The 20,538-nt window shown below is 45.4% G+C and overlaps 1 protein-coding gene and 1 pseudogene across 1 annotated transcript in view; both read left to right on the forward strand.

Moving 5' to 3' along the window:
* The window catches only part of LOC141072991 (uncharacterized), a 481,253-nt gene that overhangs the window by 7,147 nt on the left and 453,568 nt on the right, over positions 1 to 20,538 (forward strand). The window lies entirely within an intron of this gene.
* Positions 1 to 20,538, forward strand: part of LOC141073008 (uncharacterized) — a 47,537-nt pseudogene that overhangs the window by 7,127 nt on the left and 19,872 nt on the right.

The raw sequence follows: 20,538 nt of genomic DNA on the forward strand, positions 1-20,538 counted from the left end.
GGCAGGAAAGGGTTTTTCTTATTCCGATACCGGAAGTCCCATAGACTTGAATGGGACTTCCGGTATCGGAATCGGCGATACCGATACTTTTTTTAAAGATCGGCCGATACCATCCGATACGATACTTTGAAGTATCGGACGGTATCGCTCAACTCTAATCATGGTGGGAGGTGGCATCTCAGACTTCTTTCCACAGTGGCAAAAAATCTGCTCAGATCAATGGACTCTAAAATCAGTCGGGGAAGGAATAAAGATGGTTTGTCTCATAACCTCAAAGATAATAACAACACGTCTCTCCTCTCCATAGCTGCAGTCGACCCTGATAGCGGGAGTAGAAGACCTATTAGCCGCAAGGATAGTCTCCATAGTCCCGGAAAGAGAGAGGAACAGGGGACATTACTCCAACCTATTCCTCATAAAAAAAAGAAACGGATCTCATCGGGTTATAATCAACCTGAAACCCCTGAATCGCTATGTAGCATACAGAAGATTCAAAATGGAATCCGTCAGGTCAACAGTACCTCTGATTGGACAGGATTTCATCATGACGACTATAGACCTACAGGATGCGTATTATCACATCCCGATCCATTCAACTTATTAGAGATTCCTGAGGTTCGCAATTGCCAGGGGAGAGCACATAGACCATTACCAGTTCAACGTCTTCCCCTTTGTGCTATCCTCAGCCCCACGGATCTTCACATAGATCATGTCAGAGGTCATGGCTTGCGTCAGAGGTTAGCATATATGTATAGTCCCATACCTCAATGCCCTCTTGTTAGTGGCTCCTTCGGTACCCATGCTACAGGAACATAATACAGATGACAACCCAGATCTTGTCATCCCTAGGCTAGATAGTGAACCACAAGAAATTAGATATGATACTGGCAACAGCAAAAACATTCTTAGGAGTCCAACTAGACTCACACAGCCAAATGTCTTTCTTGCCCAGACAAAAACAAATCTTACTAAGGGTGAAGATTAAGATGCTGCAGAGCAGGGAGATAATATTAAGATGCGCCATGTCAGTTCTCGGATCCATGATATCCTGCATCCAGATGTTAGCATGGGCACAAGCTCACAACAGGACACTACAGACTCACATCCTGACAAATTGGGATGGATCCCCAGAATCAATAGACAAAATCCAAATACCACCTTGTGTAAAACTTCATTAACATGGTGGCTACAAAAAGATAACTTAAGCAAAGAGGTTCCCTGGACGCAAGACCCAGTGGTCACTATAGAGGTAGATGCCATGGGGACAGAATGGGGAGCCATGGTATCCCAACACATACTACAAGGATGCTGGTCAGACGACATAAGCCAACGGTCCTCAAACTTCAGGGAACTGAAAGCGGTGGAGGAGGTCCTCAGGGCAGCAGTAACCCTTGGCCAGGACACCCTCATCAAAATATACTCAGACAACATGACAACAGTTTCCCATCTTCCCCATCAGGGAAGTACAAGGCACGAGGATCTGAAATCAATATCGGTCAGAATATTTTTTTTTGGGGCAGAACAACACCTTTTCTCCCTGTCCGCTCTACATATAAGGGGTGCGGTAAACTTACAGGATGAATTTTTTTTATTTTAACAGAATAAGGATCCATCCAGGGGAATGGGGTCTAGACCGCGAGGTCTTTCAGATACTGAACAGAAGGTGGGGCCATCCAGAGGTGGACCTATTCGCAAGTGGTCAGAACGCAAAGGTGGATCAATATTATTCACTAAATCCAACGATCCCTGCTTAGGTGTAGACTCTTTAGCCCACCCATGGACATTCAGACTGGCTTATGCCTTCCCTCCTTTACCAGTTCTACCGAGAGTTCTGCAAAAGATAAGGAGTGAAAGGGTCAAGGTAAACTTGGTATCTTGATAGCTCCATTCTGGACCAAGAGAAGCTGGTTCGGGACCCTTACCAACCTAAGGGTAGAAGGACCGATGGAACTACTTTTTCTACCGGGGACCATCTGGATCCTGAGAGGTTACACCTGAAGGCCTGGCTTCTGAATTCTCAATCTTGAAGACCAGGGGATTATCAGGAAAAGGTCATTAGGACACTACAAAGAAGCCGAAAGGCAGTGACCAACTCCATTTACCAAAAAACATGGAAAACCTTTATTACATGTAGTGCTTTGTCCCAGGGGGTGAGGACACATTGGTATTACATAGCGCTTCGTTGGCGCAGGACTTTTTTTTGCGCCGTCTGTGACTATACTTCACTTGTATCTGCCACTATGTTAACTACAAATGTTGACACTTTATTATACTACTAGATGAAGAGCCTGGCGCTGCCTGGGCATAGTAACTAACTGTGGTTAGTTATAGCAAATTATAATTATCCTCCATCCCATAGGCCCGTGCCCATATACCCGTCATACATATCCTCCATCCCATAGTCCAGTGCTCATATACCCATCACACATTTTCCATCCCATAGTCAACCATTATGACATCATAATGAGCGGCGGCAGGGCTTGCAACCTATGATGACATCAGCGTCGCCATGGCAACCATTGTGACATCATAATGAGGGGCGGGGCTTGATACGCACACACTTTTTCCCCATTACGTAGATGGGGCAAAATTGTTTGGTGAATTGGAACGCGCGGGGTTAAAATTTTGCCTCACAACATAGCTTAGGACACTCTTGGGGTCCAGACGTGTGACTGTGCCAAATTTTGTGGCTGTAGCTGCGACGGTGCGGATGCCTATCCCATACATACATACATGCATGCATGCATACATACATACATACATACATACATACATACACACTTTGAGCTTTCTATATTAGATGTGCAAACTCTATAGTGGTTACTTATTTATACTGTGTTCTGGGTGTATCATTGTATACTATTTGGTACTGTATCATCATTACCATTATTATTGTATTACCCTTATGATATATCCGCTAGGGTATGTGCACTTATACTTTATCTTGTGGCAGGGTATATTCACGGTGTTCCAAATTATTATGCAAAAAATATTTCCTCATATTTTCTCTAAATTACCTATATGAATTGCAGTCATTGTTATTTTCCAGTCATCTAATATTCTAGTATAATTGCAATGTTTTTGAACAAACTGCCTATGAAAACAGTATATTTTTTAAAATAAAACACTCAAAATGCATGTTCCAAATTATTATGCACAGCAGAGTTTTCAACCTTTTTTATTTTGAACAAAAAAATGGTCAATTGTGAAATTATAAGCATTATCAGCTTATTACAAAATGAAATCAAACAATTTTCAAGTCAAAACTTTCTTCTAGGTGATGTTACATTTGCACATAGGACCCCTTGTTGGAAAGAAGCGTCTGAACTCTCTCGTCCATTGAATTTGTCAGTTTTTGGATGGTTTGTGCTTCAATTGTTTTGCATGTGGACAGAATACCCTCCCAGAGCTGTTGCTTAGATGTGAACTGCCTTCCGCCATCATAGACATTCCTTTTGATGATGCTCCAGAGGTTCTCAATGGGGTTGAGGTCAGGGGAAGATGGTGGCCACACCATAAGTTTGTCCTCCCATAGCAGCCAGAGATGCAGATGTGTTATTTGCAGCATGAGACGGTGCATTATCATGCATGAAAATGATCTTGCTGCGGAAAGCACAGTTCTTCCTCTTGAACCATGGCAGGAAGTGCTGTTTTAGAAACTCCACATAGATTATGGAGTTCATCTTTACCCCTTCAGGGATCCTAAAGGGGCCGACAATCTCTCTGCCCATGATTCCAGCCCAAAACATTACTCCACCTCCTCCTTGTTGGCACCTTAGCCGTGTTTTTATGGGGTGTCCATCAACCAGCCATCCTCCACTCCATCCATCTGGACCATCGAGCGTTGCACGGCACTCATCAGCGAACAAAACAGTTTGGAAGTCAGTCTTCATGTATCGTTTGGCCCACTGGAGCCATTTCTGCTTGTGTGCAGTGGATAGAGGTGGTCGACAGGATGGCTTACGCACAGCTGCAAACCTCTGAAGACCCTGCATCTTGTTGTTCGGGGGACGTTGGAGGCACCAGCAGCTTCAAAAACTTGTCTGCTGCTATGAGAAGGCATTTTTGCAGCTGCTCTTTTAACCTGACGCAATTGCCTGTTGGTAAGAGTCCTCAACTTTTCCTTATCAGCACGCACACGTGTGTGCTGGGAATCAGCTACATACTTCTTGATTGTGCGATGATCACGATGAAGTGTCTTGGCAATGTTGATTGTAGTCATGCCTTGACCTAAATACTCCACAATTTGTTGCTTCTCAGCAGCCGACACATCTTTTTCTTTCCCATTTTGGCAAAAAATGTAGGCTGCTTAATAATGTGGAACAGCCTTCTTAAGTAGTCTTGCCTTTATTTGGACACACCTGCCAAACTAATTTGCACAGGTATCTGCAATTGCTTTCTGTGATATAAAGAGCCCTGACACACATCACCATCAATGAGTTTAAATGACAAACAAAAAAATTCTAACCTTATCACTCTTAAACTCTTTTTGCATAATAATTTGGAACACAGTTTATGCAGATTGTATATAGTAAATTGTATAGGAGCTACATATCATCTTTGTGCTAGCCATCATTTGATATACTTGATATCTGGCTATATATATATATATATATATATATATATATATATATAATCGTCTTATGTCTGTCTGTAACTGAAATACCGCGTCGCTGATTGGTCGCGGCAGCCGGGCTCAACCAATCAGCGACGCAGAATTTCCGTGACCCAGACAGGTACTGTATGATAATGGGTATGGCGCCGGAGATCGCCATCTCCGGCGCCATACTTACCTCACCGGGAGGAGCATTGCTGCGGCGCTTCTTCTCTTACGGTGACCGGGGCAGGAGGCTGGGGGAGGAGTGTGGCACTGACGCCGGAGTAAGCGCTATGCGCATGCGCGATCTGGCGCTATTTTCCAGAAGACACATTTGCAGTGTCTCTTCAGGAAAATGGCGCCGGACAGCACGGTGTGGGCATGCGCGTACTCCGGCGCCAGTGCCACACTCCTCCCCCCTGCCTCCGGCAGAACAGGACAGCGTTGGACCACAGGAAAGATGGGTGAGTATAAATGGTGTTTTTGTTTTTTTTTTTTTGTATGTGTGCAGTTTCCTAGGGGTGAGGGGTACCATGCATACCATGAAAGGGGGGTGAGGGGTACCATGTATACCACGAAAGGAGGGTGAGGGGACCAGGCATACCAGGAAAGGGGAGGTGAGGGGGACCATGCATACCAGGAAAGGGGGGTGATGGGACCATGCATACCAGGAAAGGGGGGGTGAGGGGGACCATGCATACCAGGAAAGGGGGGGGTGAGAGGACCATGCATACCAGGATTGGGGGGTGCATTATTACATTATTATTAAATGTTCATAAAGAAGCTACATACATATTCTAGAATACCCGATGCGTTAGAATCGGGCCACCATCTAGTGTCATATATTTGTCTATGATGAATACTTTCAATATGGCTACATGTATATATTTACCTTGTGAGGCATATTGGACATGTGTCTCTTTTTTAGTGTTTTTATTCTGTTTGCCATTGTGCAGTAATAAAGGCTGAATATTGTTATGGCTTAACTTCATGTGTCGTGTTTGATTTACCGGTAATTCAATTTCTAGTAACCCACCACGACAGCAGGAGTAATCCCTCCCTTTGCTTAATTTATGTTCTTAAGAGAATAAATATGATTTAATGCATTCCTTCTCCTGTGGTCCTTTTATAATAACACTGAAGGGGAGGATGTGAGAGGGGTTATTTAACCTCTTTGTCATTTCCTGTCCCTATTAGGAAAGGGGTAACCTCCTCCACGTGTGCTGTCGTGGTGGGTTACTAGAAACTGAATTATCGGAAAGTCTAATTCTATTTTCTCACGTCATGTGTAATGAATATCTCCTGCAGTATTGCTAATGCCGATTCCAGTGTTGGTAAATGAGACGAGAATTAGCGTTATGGAAGATGAGTCTATGAGGAACGTATTCAGCTGCCGACTCCGAGGAAGAAACTGCTTGTTGTCTGTGGCCTAAATATATAGGTTTTATTAGTAGATGTCAGGGAAAAGCGCAGTAATAAAAATATCATTGTTGCCCAGTCTCTGTATTTCCTAGTCATTCCCAACGAACTTGTGATTCCTACAGCCAATCAGTTGCTGAAACCGTGAGTAACATAGCCAGTGATTGGGAGCATGGAGGAGATGTGTTAGTCAGCATTACAACTTATGTTCCAGTCCATAAAAGACTAGAGAATACAACATGTACACGTTCTATCTCCTCATATATTTCCTTTTAATATCTCCAATAATTGTAAAATTACACAGGATTTTTATGATGTTACATCGGCTCATCTTCTCATTCAGGTCTCTACAATATCGGATCCTCTCAGTGAAGATCTTCTATAGAAGAGAATTTTCGTGATTTACCGATCAAGAATGGATATGGACAGAGACAAGATGGCGGAGAGGATATTACACCTCACCCTAAAGATCCTCTTCCGGCTTACTGGAGAGGTGAGAGATTCTGATGACGTCACATTACATCATTCTTATCTATGGGAATAACAGATGGACAGAACTGGAGAGGTGAGGACTCTGGAAATGTCTGTAGTGAGATTTATTAATGTGTCTCTCCATAACCAGGATTACACAGTAGTGAAGAAGACCTCTAGTGAGCGCTGTCAGGATCCTGTGTCTGACAGATGGGGAAGACCCCTGAGTCCAATCCCAAGGCCTCCATGTAACCCCATGGTATATGAAAACATCAATGACCAGAAGATCCTAGAACTGACCTACAAGATGATTGAGCTGCTGACTGGAGAGGTGACACTGCTGTGAATGTTGGGACATTATACAGTAATGCTATGAAGAGATTGGGGGATGACGGTATCATTGTATGTGTCAGGTTCCTATAAGGTGTCAGAATATTGCCGTCTATTTCTCCATGGAGGAGTGGGAGTATTTAGAAGGACACAAAGATGTATACAAGGACGTCATGATGGAGGTTCCCCAGCCCCTCACATCACCAGGTAGTGGACAGGACTAAATACACACGGCCTATAATTATCTGTATGTAATGAATGAATTCAGTCCCTGTATGTGTTTCCTCCAGATCTATCCAGTAAGAGGACAACACCAGAGAGATGTCCCCGTCCTCTTCTTCCACAGGACTGTAAACAAGAAGATCGCAGTGTTCCTCAGGATCATCAGGTAGATGGAGAGAAGGTGTCATGAGATCTCCCCTATGATGTGTAGATGGCTGTGAAGGTCTTGTGCTCAGTCTTGTTTTATCCACCAGTATTATATGTTTTATACTTGTGTAATGAGAGCGGTGGAGATGGCAGGATTAGAGCTGATCATAGATGTGACTTCTCCATCTGTCTGTGACTTGTACAATATTTGTCTCAGGGTGAAGATCTGACCCATATTAATACTACAGAGACATATGTGAGGGGTGATGAGTGGTGTAAAGAGGAGATTCCTACATATGACTACCCAGGTGAGTAGTAACAACTAAATGCAGAGAAGTCACAGATTCTTCTCAGTCACCGGCTGTGGCTGCTTTATCGATTGTCTAGTCCAGTCGTATCACAATTGTGTGATCACCATTTTGCCTCTAGACCACAACATTCTGCTCCATTTGGAAATGTTGAAATTACTTTGTGAAATTAAACTAATAGCCACACCACAGAACAGGAATATAAATCCTCCAAAAATTCAAAAATACAGCTTAAAAAGGGGCAGCAACACTTACCTGCCCAGGTCTAAGAAGAAATGCACTACAGGATGCAGCCAGCCCATATAGCAAGATGTTGGCATCAGAGGTGCAAAATACTAAATAAACAGCCACTCACAGCCTACCAGTTAATGGAGGGGGTGACTGATTAGTATATGTTTGCACAATAGGGGCCTGTGTAGGGCACTGTTCACATGAAGGTAATGCATAGTGTCTGGTTCACAGCCTATTAGTCACGCCCATACTTCTTGAGTAGGCGGGCTGGCCAGCACTCTCTAAATGCATCCCAATGTGAGCACCCCTGTATACAAGACCAAACGTGCTGCGCTTGGCTGCACCCTGAAAAACAGAGTGCACAAAATACATATAAATAGTGAGGCATTGGTTGATATTTTGGCCAAAATATGCAAGCTCGCAACCCAACGTCAAGGGTCCCCTCGCTTGCAAGTCTTATCACTAAACTAATAGCAATGCGGGGGGTGTGGCCTAGCGCTGATGTGAGCAGACGCTAGGCAGAGGAGCTCTGCCATCAGCTTTATGAAAAATCCTTCAGCAGGCCACTTTAGCACTGATCTGGGCACATCTATCGGCACAGTGAGTGCATAAGAGTCGGGGGAGACGCCGGGAGTACAGAGGAGCGCTGAGATGGGAAGGAGGAGGCAGAAAGACATCGGGGAGGACGGCAGCGTGACTGCACAAGATGGCGCCGGGAAAGTGGAGGAGGCGCGGAGACAGTCTGAAAGCTATGGTAAACGGTCACAGATCCTCCAGAAGCTGCAGCGCTTTGCAAGGGAGGAGGAGGGGGACACCGGAGAAGGTATTGTGCTGGAGGGAGAAGGAGTGAGCGATGCAGCCACAGGAGATGCTGATAACAGGAGGAGAGGGGGAGGGGAAGTCGCTGGCCCTGAGTGTATGTCTGAGGAGGAAGACAGTGGAGCTGATGATGAGACCCCTGAGAGAGAGCCGACCCTGAAAGATGTCTTTATGGTGGTGTCGTTTTGCAAAAGGACACTGACTAGATTGAATAGTCGGGTTGATAAGATTAAAGAAGAAATCACTGGCATTAAGGAGGCACTGAACAAAGCAGATACCAGGATGGGTGCTGTGGAAGAGAGGGTGAGCACCACTGAGGACTCTGTAAACAAAATGCAGAAAACTCAGTCCCAGCATGCTCAAAAGATATCAGAAGTGCACTTAAAACAGGACGACTTAGAAAATAGATCAAGGAGGAACAACCTTAGATTTGTGGGCTTTCCGGAAAAAGCAGAGGGCAGCGACCCCACCGACTTTATTGAGCAATGGATTTTATCCAAGATCGGCAGAGACACGCTCTCCAGGGTGTTCGCAGTGGAGAGAGCGCACCGTGTCCCCCTACGACCCCTCCCACCGGGTAGTGCTCCCCGTACTATGCTGGCTAGGATACTAAATTGCAGGGACAGAGAGACTATCCTCCGGGAAGCCAGGAAGCTGCAGGACCTCACGTTTAATGGAAGCCGTATAGAAATATATCCGGACTATTCAGCAGAGGTCCAGAAAATGCGGATGAAATTCGGCGAGGTCAAGAGAGGAATGAGAGCGCTGGGAGTGAAGTATTCTATGATGTATCCTGCCAAACTGAGAGTTGCAGCGTTGGGGTCTGTTCAGTTCTTCCCGACCCCAGAAGAAGCCGTCAAATGGATGGAGAACAATCGCTCCAAGCTGGGAGCAGAGAGAGACGGAGAAGGATGAAGTAGAGACTCTCGGACATATATCCTTTTCTCTTTTTGATGTGGTGCCCCGAGGTACCTGGTTTTTTCAGAACTATTTTTTAGGGGTATTGATCCCCGGACGTTTTTGATTATTATTGCAATATCCTTGTTTGAAAATGTTATGCGGCCTGATGAGTACTGTTGAGCATTCTTGTTTTTGATGGTGGGAGCGATGGACGCCAAAGGAGCGGAGGAGATTCAGTGGCTTTGTATGGGTTTGCAATAACTGGGTGCTGGCTGTACCCTCTCTCGTTGGAAAGAGAGAATCAGCTAGATTGGGACAGAGGGGAGGGGGGGGAGTGGAGGGAGGCAGGGGGGGCCTTGATATGGGGTAGTTCATATACTGCAATATAATATAGTGACCATAGGAGCTCGGTTACATTTTATATCTTTAGGACATAATGAGTGGTGATGCAAAAATCCTAAGTTGGAACATACGGGGAGTGTCTGATCCAAATAAAAGAGCGGCAGTTATGGCAGAAATTAGGAGGCATAGTCCAGCTATCACATGTTTATTGGAAACCCACTTGATTAAAGGAAAGGAAAACTGGTTGGGGGGGAAAAAATGGATCGCTCGGGCCTATCACTCTATGTACTCGGCTTACGCAAGGGGAGTATCTGTACTGATACACTCTAGTACTCATTATGAAGAAATTGATTCTTGCATAGATAAAGACGGACAGTTTGTCTCTTTGCACTGTCGAATTTCTGGAATATGCATAATTGTGGTGGCCCTCTATATTCCACCCCCATATTCGAAAAAGAAACTGCAGGAGATTTTTGAGTGGATTGGGGGGAGAGGGGATTGTCCAGTGCTAATATTAGGAGACGTTAATAATGTTATGAATGAGTTTTGGGACCGGGCGGGTACTGCGGGAAATTGCTCTAGGAAAGACAAGATGACTCCATTTGGGATATATGTTAGCGAAATGGATATGATAGACTTATGGAGAGTACGTAATGAGGGGAAAAAATGCTTTTCGTGTTATTCGACCTCGTATCACACTTTATCACGAATAGACTTAGCACTGGGCATGGACAGAATGGTTGGGACGGTGGAATACTTACAGAGACTTATCTCCGATCACAGGGCAGTTGTGGTTAGTCTGAGAGTGGGAATAGGGAAAGGGAAGAGAGCAGGGGGGACAATCCACCCGGAATGGCTCAAATGTTTAAACATGGGAACTATTAAAAATGATATTGTTGAGTTTTTTCAGTTAAACGAAGGTACTGCGGATCCACTTATAGTATGGGATACCATAAAAGCTTACTTGCGGGGATTATTCATACGAGATATTTCGAGACAGAAGACACGAAAGAGGCAAGTGAATCAGGAGGCAGCAGATAGGCTCAGCAGAGCAGAGGAGGAAATGATAGTTAGACCTAATACCGACACCCAAAACGCATTAAAAGAAGCACAAGAGGAAGTAAATAAGTTGTACCTACAGGGGATAGATAAGAAAAGGGCATTCCAAAAAGCATTGTTCTATGAAGAGGGGGAAAAGGTGGGACACTTATTATCAGTGATTACTACAGCGCAGAAACAACCCTCACAAATATACAAAATTGTCACTAGAGATGGGGCAGCCCATAAGGATACTACCGAGATTTTGGATTGTTTTAAGGAATACTATGTAGAACTGTATACTTCGGAATTGAGGGCCTCGGATCTGGAGATGGATAGATATTTACAAGAGATAGAATTACCTAAGTTAGATGATATTGATAAACAAAACTTGGAAGAATTATTTACTGTGGAAGAGGTAGAGAAGGCTATCCTATCATTAACAAATGACAGATCACCTGGATCTGACGGGATCCCAGGAGAAGTGTACAAAGAGTTAATAGGAATTGTAGCACCCAAACTTAAGCATGTATTTGAGGTAGCAGTGGAGAAAGGGGTATTGCCAGGATCTATGAGGGAGGCTGTAATCGTGGTGATTCCTAAGGAAGGGAAGGATGCCTCATCCGTAGAATCCTATAGACCAATCTCATTATTGACATCAGATGTTAAAATACTAGCCAAAATGTTGGCGATAAGAATGTCTAGAGTTGTCCCAAAATTGATACATCCAGACCAATCAGGGTTCTTACAAAATAGATCCACCGCCATTAACCTGCGAAGACTTTTTTTAAATATTCAAATCCCAGCAGATAACAGGGGGGAAAGGGTGGTGGTCTCATTGGATGCACGAAAGGCATTTGATAGGGTAGAGTGGAAGTATTTATGGGCAGTACTGAAATGCATGGGATTTGGGCATAGATTTATCTCCTGGGTTAAGTTACTGTATGTAGACCCCAAAGGATTTATTAGGATTAATGGGGAGACTTCGGAGGCATTTGGGTTGTTCAGAGGAACTCGCCAGGGATGTCCATTGTCGCCGTTATTGTTTGCTGTAGCGATGGAACCGTTGGCGGTTAAAATTCGTAATTCCAAGGAAATACAAGGCTTTAGATATGGGGAATTGGAGGAAAAGATCGCCCTATACGCGGACGATATACTCCTGTTCTTGAAAGACGGCGGAAAAGCACTGACTGAGGTCATGGACCTTATAGGGAAATTTGGACACTTTTCCGGATTGAGAATTAATTGGGACAAGTCATGTATCATGGGGGTTGATAGAGAGCTGGGAGTTCGAGATGAGGGGGGGATAGCTGGACACTTGAAAGTAGTTAAGGAATTTAAATACCTCGGAATATGGGTATCTATGCCTGTGTCTAGATTTCTCGAACTAAACTTGGACCCATTACTAGTTAAATTTAAAGTTAAGATGACAGCATGGTGTAAGCTAGTACTATCAATAGTGGGGAGGACAAATTTAATTAAAATGATTATGATGCCTCAGTTGATGTACGTCCTTCATAATGCCCCGGTTTGGATCCCAAAGAAAAAATTTTACAAAATTAACACCATTTTTAGGGAATTGATTTGGGGGAAAAAGCAAGCAAAAATTAAATTGGAATTACTGCAAAGGGGGAAGGAAGAGGGTGGGTTGGCGGCGCCAAATCCATGGATATACTTTGTAGCAACACAGGAGCAGCACTTTAGGGGCTGGAGAGAAGAGGGGAATTTGAGCGTTATGGGGAGAGTTTTGGCCCAAATGACCAACAAGAGAACACTGGTACAGAGTCTAGAAGCAGGAAACTTCGGGAGATTAGGGAAGGACATGCCCACATTTGGACTAATGCACAAAATATGGCAGCATATCAAAATTCTTAGAAGAGTTGAGGAATTGACGACATACACACCTATCTGGGATAATGTGAACCTTTCTGAACTATACAAACTGCGGGACTTTATTGATTGGGAGAGGAGAGGTTTGCAATATGTGTGGCAACTATTGGAAGGGTCTGAGATCAAGTCTTTTACTGTTTTAAAAGAAGAGTTTGGACTCCCATGTAGTGGGGAATTTCGATATTTTGGTCTCAGGCATGCATTTCAAGCGCAGAAACAGATAATGAATATGACGGTACAGAGGGATGTGGTATTGGATTTTGTGTGTGCGTCCGGGGGTACGAGAGGTGTTATTTCTACCATCTATAGAGACTTATTATATTCTTACTTGGCTGGGTCTCCCTTAACAGTAAAATCTAAATGGGAGAGAGAAGTGGGGGAAATAGTAGATGACACATGGGAGTCTATTTTAGAGTATATACCTAAACTCTCTTTGAGTGAGCCAGGTAGGATATCGCAACTATATATTGTACATAGAACATATAAGACTCCAGAACTTATGAGGAAAATGGGCTTGAGGGATAACGCGGAATGTCCAAGATGTGGATTTGAACCTGCGGGAATGCTTCATATGCTTTGGCCTTGTCCACGACTATCATCATACTGGGAGGAGGTTATAGGGCTTGTTGAGAAGATATACCGATGTGTTATAGGAAGGGACCCAGTAACGTGTGTGTTGGGGTATGTGGAGGAGGTGTCGGTGGGGAATGCCTATAAGTCCATCATAGCAAAACTCTTATATATTGCCCGTAAGCTGATAGCTCAAAAATGGATCGATGCTGAACCCCCAACGGTTGGGGAGTTTGTTACTCGTGTGAATAATGTAATTAGATTGGAGGAGAGAATTTATAGAAGGCGACATACGGAAGTTCACTTTGAGAAACTCTGGGCCATGTGGTTACAGTGGAGACAATCACATTGAGAAAGTCTGTATTGCAGCTGGGAAGGGGGGGAGGGAGGAGGGAGGTGGTTGGGTTAGTTTATCTTCTTGACGGGGAGGAAATTGAATGTCGTGTAAATCTCTATATGCAATGGAAATGATTTGTAAGATGTGCTTGAATGTAATTATAACGACATTTGAATATAATAAAAATCTTTGGTTTAAAAAAAAAAAAAACTAATAGCAATGCCACAAAAGAGCACTGTAAATCCTCCAAAAATTAAAAAATACAGCTGAAAAAAAGGCAGCAACACTTACCTGCCCATGTCTCTGAACAAGTGCACTGCAGGATGCATCCAGCCCATATAGCAAGATGTTGGCAACACAAATGCAAAATACTAAATAAATCATTTTTCTGACAGGTTGTTTATCTCCAAATGTCTTTGGTACCCATACGGAGCTCCTACTGCCCCACCCCATTTTGCTTGTGTGGTGTAACACAGAGCTTCACTAGTGTTGTTTCCCCCCCCCCCCCACTCTCTGCTCTGTGAAACACTATCCACTCTCCCCCCTCCCTTCAGCAGTATGGTCACTTTTATTACCCATTGCCCGTTAAATGCAGTACTTCCTGCTTTCAGATTTCCTTTATCCGTTCCAGGCCGAATTTAATAACACACACAATCATGGAGACAGGAAAAATATATTTCCAGAATCTGTAGAATTAGGGCTACGCACGGCAGCGTTTTACAGCCGGTACGGCTATCCTGAGCCAAGGAAACAGTTTCTGCCCTCCAGTAACAAACAGACATGTCATATTTAGTCTCAAAAGAATGGTCACGACACAGGGGAAAATATAATAAATAACCCTACCTTCACCCTGTGAGCTCCCTAGCCAAAAGATATGGAAAGATAGGAGTTTTAATAACTTTTCAAAAATGGGCGTTCTCTATCACAGCCCAACAAGTGAGGTCAGCAAGGGAAGAGTCCCTTGGTTTTGGGGGGAAAAGCATAAATCTGAGACTCTCTCAATTGGAGAGTTCTCAGTCTCAGATGCCAGGAGAGCCAGCTAAGACGCTGTGCTGATGAACCATTTTCCTTGGGAAGGCTCTCCTCCCCTTTATTGACACGTCATACCTGTCACTGAGAGAGAGTAAGTTTCTTATTTTAGTCCCTTTTTATTTGTCTGTACATACCGCATTTTGTCTCCTTTTGCAATATATTTTGTATTTTTCTAAGCGCTGCCTATAGTTTCTGAAGTAAACGTATAAATTTATAAATAATTTAGTGTCGTTGGTGTATGTCGGGTTTTAACTGCTGCGAAACGGGACAATAACCACAGGGTTGTCAAAAAGGGGTTAAAATCTGAATAGATTTGCGCTGATGACACTACTAGTTCTATAGGATAGAGATGCAGAGGGGGTTAGTTACGCCACAAGGTTAATGAGATGAATATACAGACACAATTAGTGTTATCAAATATAGCAGTTAGCCCAGTAATGAAAATATATAAAAAAAATAAAGCTGCAAATTAGTAAAGCTGCGGTAGTTAATACCAATATGCTGTTAGCCCAATAGATGAAGCTGGTTTGACATTAGCGTATCTGTGCGCAGCGTATAATCCGCATGCTTCATGCGTACATATCTTTAACATGTTGCATTTTTTGAGGCATTAATTATGCACAGCCATGCGCATGCAGATGAGTGCGTCAAAACAACACATTACTGTCTATGGAAACGCATTGTTACGCAAGGACATGCATACGTATGCGTTTGATACGCATGCGTACTTCAGACTGAACATGTCCAGGAACTGTTTCCAGCCACTCCTAAAACAAAGGGATATAAAAGGGGGTGAGGACACAGCAAGTTCATTATTCTCAAGACTCTGGATGCAAGCACAAGACTTTGGATGTAAGTATAGAAGCTTTGAAAATGTCTGTCTGTATATGCAGCCTGTATTAACGTTTTTTTTTCCCGTCTCCCATGACGGCACACATGAGAGAGGAGATCCGCCCAGTCAGGACAGGAACCCTACTGAAGATAAAAGGGCGGTACATCTCCCTCTCTTCAGTTGGGTTTCCTGTCCTGACAGGGACCCGTGTACTGAAGGAACACGTACCTGCCCCTCTCTCGTGCCAGCGTGGAAGAACAGGCAGGGTCCTGGGCGCCATGCATCGGGGGAGGGAAGCGCCGTCCGCGGGTCCCCCGGGGGCTCAGCGTCCGAGCGGGCGCAGAAGCAGCACGGCCTGGGGTCCTGGGGTTCTGCCGTGGCTGCCGCGCCGCCCTCTCCCCCTCTGCCGCATCCAGGAGCAGCCAGCGTCAGGGAACGGCCACTTCCGGGTCGCGCTTCCCTGACGTCACACACAGGGCACGCTGGGAGGGGGCGTGACGTCGGGAGGCGGCGCCGGCAACCCAAAATGGCGGCGCCCATAGCAAATAACGCTGGCCGGCGAAAGGAGATCCCGGCGGCATGGCAGGTGGGGGGAGGGGCTGTGGGGTAACCGGAGGAGGCGGAGAGTGCAGTGGATCCCCCTTACAAAAGGGGGATGACCACAGAAGACGCACTCATGCCCAAGGCTTCATGATGGAAGTGGGGCAAGACGAGCAGCGTCAGCAGCAAGACCTCTCGCCAGATGCCAGGCCGAGCCGCCAACATACCAGGAGCAGTCGCTCGAGTGGTGGGAGCGGCAGTCATAAACGCAATCGGCATGACTCTGAGACGTCCAGGAGAAATGTCACTAGTGCATCTGAGGAGCCTCCGAGATCGTTACCTCTGATTGACAGCGGTGGTGAGTGATCTACGTGAATGTCACCCTTATGGTAACGGGGTTCCATTTTCTCTGTTTGATCACTAGGGGTCGAGGAAGGCCAGCAGCAAAACCAAAAATGGAGAATGCGCCCTATGTAAACACCCGCTGGCAGATCAGTGGCAGAAAGACCTCTGCGCTGACTGTATAAATAAAACTATACAGGAGGAGACCCCTGATTTGGTGACTAGCCTTAAATAGTTAATTCAACAGGAGGTTGGAGGAGGAGGAGGGCAGCCCTTAAAAAGAAAAAGAAATCGTAGAAGAAGCTCCGATTCAGAGGCCTCGCCAAGGCAGAAGGGGCGGGATAGATCCTTGTCCCCCTCCACCTCCTCTTCCTCTACTCAGTCCTCAGAATCCTCCTCGGACAGCGATGTAGGTGGCCGTCCATGTTTCCCAACAGAGGATGTGGAAAAACTGGTCAGAGCGATTAGGGCTACAATGGGCCTTAAAGAGGAAAAAACTCCCAAATCATTAGAGGATGTAATGTTTGGAGGACTGGAGGAAAAACGAAAACGTACCTTCCCTGTAAATGATAAAATAAAAGCACTAATTGACAGGGAATGGAAAAAAACGGAGAGGTCAGGGGGCTTACCTTCCACATCAAAGAGGAGGTACCCTTTTGAGCAGAAGGATTCAGAAGCCTGGGAAAAAGTCCCAAAAATTGATGGGGCCGTAGCCAGATCCTCAAAAAAGGTATCCTTACCATTAGAGGACTCTGGCGTGTTGAAAGACCCGCTTGACAAAAAAGCAGACGGTTTCCTAAAGCATATCTGGGAAGCTTCAGCAGGTGGATTGAAACCAGCGATAGCTGGTACCTGTACCGCTCGTTTCCTCATGGTCTGGCTACAACAAATAGAGGGCCAGATCAAGGATAGAGTTCCTAGGGACGAAATTCTGTCTAATTTGACACTGGTGCACGGAGCAGCGGCTTTCCTAGCAGATTCCTCTGCAGACTCCGCAAGATTGACAGCTAGAGCAGCAAGCCTGTCAAACGCGTCAAGACGAGCCTTGTGGCTTAAAGGGTGTCCCGGAGATTTACCATCAAAGCATAGGTTATGTTCCATTCCATGCGATGGCCAATTCCTCTTTGGGAAAAAACTAGAAGAGATTTTGGAACATGCGGGGGATAGGAAGAAAAGCTTTCCCCGATTTCCGGGAGAACCTAAATAGCAGCCCTTTTGGAGGAGGAGATTTAACAGGGGTCGTCCCCCGGGAGATAGAAAAAGCTGGGACTTTAAAGAAAGAAGAGGATCAGGCTATATGTTTAAAGGGCCCTCCACTTCCTCCAAAAAATCTCCCCAATGACATTGGGCCGGAGGCAGGGGGAAGGCTTTCTCTCTTCCTTTCCGCCTGGGCAAATATCTCCCCCAGAACATGGGTCCTAAATATAATCAAGGACGGCTTAAAAATAAAATTCATCTGTCCGCCCAGGCATACCTTCATAATGACACCCAGAAGGAAAGCCCAAGAGCAACAGCTGGCCCTGGAGACGGAAGTCTTGGGACTAGTGAAAAAACAAGTCCTACAGGAAGTCCCAGTGCAAGAAAAAGGAAGGGGGTTCTACTCCCCCCTCTTCTTAATACAAAAACCAGACGGCTCTTGGAGAACCATTGTCAACCTGAGGAGACTCAATCAGTGGGTAGACAGTTGCTCCTTCAAAATGGAGTCAATCAACACGGCCACAAAGATCCTGTTCCAGCATTGCCTCATGGCAGTGATAGACTTAAAAGATGCCTACTATCACATCCCAATTCATCAGGAGTATCAAAAATATTTGAGAGTAGCGCTCTGTCCAGGGGCAGGGGAAACACTACCAGTACGCAGCTCTTCCATTTGGCCTTTCTACAGCCCCCAGAGTATTCACCAAAGTGATGGCCGAAGTAATGTCTTTTCTGCGTTCCAGGGACATAGTGATCATCCCATACCTAGACGACTTTCTGGTAATGGGGAGGTCGGAGTCCCACTGCACACATCAAGTGAAGGAAGTGATAGCAATTCTAGTAGAACTAGGATGGATAGTAAACATCCCCAAGTCAAGGATAACCCCAGTAAAAGAGCAATCCTTCCTGGGGTTGATATTGGACTCCGAGCAACAACGCTGCCTCCTACCAGAGAGCAAAGTGACCAAAATAAGAGGCCTAGCTCGCACAGCAATACAAAGGCAAAATATGACACTGAGGAATGCAATGTCCCTTTTAGGCTCACTGACGACATGCATACCCGCAGTAGCATGGGCGCTGTACCACTTAAGACAACTACAGTGGGAAATTCTGTCAGCACAGAAACAATTAAAAGGGCATTTAGAAGGCAAACTATGTCTCTCAGTGGCTGTAAGAGATTCCCTGCTCTGGTGGACTGTAGAAAAGAATCTAACAGCCGGTGTCCCGTGGCAAAAACCAGTCAAGGACATCATTACAACAGACGCGAGTGCCAACGGATGGGGAGCACACCTGAGATCCCACTCAATACCAGGGGACTTGGTCCTCGCTAGAAAGGGATCACGGTTCAAATGTAAAAGAACTATGGGCAGTGGAGAAAGCCGTGAAACATTTCCTTCCCTTACTTCGGGGCCGCCACACCCGGGTCATGACGGACAATCAGGCAGTAGTAGCCTACATCAATCACCAGGGGGAAACGATATCTCGGGGCCTCATGCAAATATCAGATCTACTCTTCCAGCTAGCAGAACAACATCTGTTATCCATCACAGCACTGCACATAAAGGGGGCAGAAAATATACAGGCAGACTTCCTGAGTCGCAGGCATCTGAGACAAGGGGAATGGTCCCTAAACCCCCAAGTCTTCCAACAAATAGTTCAGGCCTGGGGAAAACCAGAAATAGACCTGTTCGCTACCGCACACAACTGGATGGTCAGGAAGTTCTGCTCACTAAACCCAAGGGAAAACCCCTTCGCAGTAGATGTCCTACAAATACCCTGGAAGTTCATCCTGGCCTATGCATTTCCCCTGATAACAATGATCCCAGTGGTGGTCAGGAAAATCAGTGAGAATAATTCTTATAGCTCCGTTTTGGCCGAGAAGGCCTTGGTTCTCCCTTCTGAGGCTCATGTCAGTGACAGATCCATGGATACTACCGGAGATTCCCGACCTGCTCTCCCAGGGACCAGTGGTCCACTCTCAGGTGAAGGGCTTCCATCTAGCAGCCTGGAATTTGAGGGGGCGCTACGGAGTCGCCAGGGATTCTCTCCAGGGTTAGTCTCCACCCTGTTGAAAAGTAGGAAACCTATAACATCCCAAATCTACGGTAGAATGTGGAAAAAGTTCCTAGACTTCCTGTGTAGTGTAGTGATGTAGTGCCAGTGGGACCTATCCTAGCGTTCTTACAGTCGGGGCTACAACTGGGGTTAGCCACTAACACACTCAAAGTTCAAGTCTCAGCTTTGGGGGGCCCTATATAACTGCAACTTAGCAGCCAATAGGTGGGTGTCCCGATTCATAAAGTCCTGTGGCAGGTCAAGGCCGGTCATTATCCCAAAGATACCACCCTGGGACCTCAACCTAGTCTTAGAGGCCTTAACCAAAGACCCCATTGAACCACTACTAGAACTGTCACCAAAGCTACTTACACTTAAAACTGTCTTACTGGTAGCCTTAACATCAGCCTGAAGAGTCAGCGACCTTCAAGCTCTGTCTACAGTATATGTCCTCCATATACACAGATCTTGGATGACCGAGTGGTTCTAAGACCAGACCCGGCCTATCTCCCCAAGGTAGTCCAAAAGTTTCATAGGACTCAGGAGATCTCCTTGCCATCGTTCTGTAACAATCCTAGAAACCCTGGGGAGCAAAAGTTCCATACATTAGATGTAAGAAGAGCCATAGTACAATATATGTCAGTAACTAGTCAGTGGAGGAAAGATCAGTCCCTTTTTGTAGCCTTTCAGGGTAGTAGAAAAGGGCACGGGGTAGCTAAGAGTACCATTGCCAGATGGATCAGGGAGGCCATTATGTTATCCTACTCCGCAAGTGGCGCTCCGGTTCCAGAAGGCATCAAGGCTCACTCCACCAGAGCCGTGGCTACCTCCTGGGCAGAGAAGGCTGAGGTATCAATTGAACAAATTTGTAAAGCCGCTACTTGGTCCTCACCTTCCACCTTTTTTAAGCACTACCGAC

This window comes from Dendrobates tinctorius, unplaced genomic scaffold (genome assembly GCF_039654945.1).
Source record: "Dendrobates tinctorius isolate UK_male_01 unplaced genomic scaffold, ASM3965494v1 ptg000294l, whole genome shotgun sequence".
NCBI classification, from domain to species: domain Eukaryota; kingdom Metazoa; phylum Chordata; class Amphibia; order Anura; family Dendrobatidae; genus Dendrobates; species Dendrobates tinctorius.